The following is a 1,939-nucleotide window of genomic DNA, read 5'->3' on the forward strand; positions in this document are numbered from 1 at the left end:
TTAATTATAAATTTGAATACTATACATATAAATATGATAAGCAGTAAGTGTTAGATAACAGGTTTAAAACCAGGAAGATATCAGTCTACAAGAAAAGGCATTATCGAATGGTAAAGTTCAGAAAAACACGTATTTGAACTATGTTAGAAGTTCACAGTGAGGCTGGAAATAACTACAAGAATTAGAGAACCATGTTCTTCTTTCACCAATTCAATTCTCCTTTGTATTTTTGTTCTGTCTTCCATGTTGTGGAATCTCAATTAGTAGACAAAATATAACTGCTGAAGAGAGGTCTTCAAGACAAAAAGCAATGTCTCTGCTCTGTTTATGTGTTAAAATCCCAAAGTCATTGTTCCTTTCACTTCCTAGTAAATTCACACAAAAAAAACAAGTTACATTAGCTCTATTAAGTCAATTACTAGTCAAAAAAAATTTTTTGGAATGAATTCCTATAACATAATGAATGATATAAAACTTCATAATTCCTGCTAATTAGGATAGATGCAATTGATATGACATGTAGTTTAATTTTAGAAATGGAATTACACACAATATGATGGGAATAGAGCACTTTAAAATTAATATTGACAAATAGTACTGAAGGTTTCTATAATGTTAAAAAAATACACACTTCAGAAAGTCAAACATAATTCTTATTTTCTCCTCATAGGAGAATCAATACAATTGAAAGAAAGTCTGAATTAGTTGGAGATGATTTTTATCCTATATTACCGAATGTGAAAAAAAATCTTGATTCCTCAATTTATTCAATTTTGTTCTTCCTATATACTTAATATGACCATTTGATTCTGATTTATGGCTAGTTGGATGAGAATTATTTAAAGCAATGACTAAAAAAGAAAGACAACTATTCATCAGGTCAACATCGTGAGCAAATGTATAGATCATTCTGCTATAAAAAAAAATGCTGGATATTCATATTCACAAAAAAACTTTAGTTTGAGCAATAAACTATTTTAATTTGAACCAGAACCGTACAGAGCTTAATTAGTAATATTTGCCATCTAATTTTATATAGGAAGCTGCTGTTCAGCCCTGATTCATTATCTCTAAATGGTTTTGATAGGGATGCAAAAGAATGAATATACAACCTAAGAATATATAAGCCAAACTGCCTTTGCACGATAGCTCAGAGTACAGAATTAAATTCCCATTGATGCAGGAAGCCTCTCTCATTTTTGTTGAAGCAATATATTGTTTTCTTTAAAGTTAAGAAAAAAAAATCTGTACATGTAAATATTAGCATTAAAATCATGTTGTATTATTTTTTGTCTAAGTCAACATCAGAGTATCCACCTTGGATTTATTATCTTTTAAAATTTTTCAATAATAATAATAACTAATACTTATTGAAGCACTGTTTTAAGTATTTTAAATGTATTAATTACTTTCACCGTCACAACAACCCTATCTGGCATAATAACTTATCTTGAGTCATATAGCTCCTTGGTGGTGAAGCCAAGATTTAAATCCAGAAAGTCTTGTTTCAGGAGCCATTTCCTCTACACTACTTTGCTTCTCAAATAAAACAACAACTACAAGTCTTAGATGTCAGATCTCATTGATTTTCAGAAGAGAAATGAGATAAACATCTTTAACAAGTAAAAGGAAAACTGAAATTCTTATTTAGTCACTTTGAGAAGGTTAATTACTTTTGTTTGTATCTTTCCAAGAACATGGCCAATTTATTCCTCTCTCACATTTGGAAAATCTAATTTTCCTCTGATAGTAAATTCAATGTTAAAATTCAATAATATGAGCATCCTTAAGGCCAAATGGACACCCAGGAATCCTGATAGCTTCCTGTTGCCCAAGGAATGCCATCTAATGCTGTCTGACAGGATGAGAATATTTCTAAGTCTGTGAGCAGCCTAAGATCATGGATGGTGTCATGCTCATTTATGACTCTGCAAGGACA

This window comes from Pteropus medius, unplaced genomic scaffold, assembly GCF_902729225.1.
Source record: "Pteropus medius unplaced genomic scaffold, Ma_sr-lr_union100, whole genome shotgun sequence".
NCBI lineage: Eukaryota > Metazoa > Chordata > Mammalia > Chiroptera > Pteropodidae > Pteropus > Pteropus medius.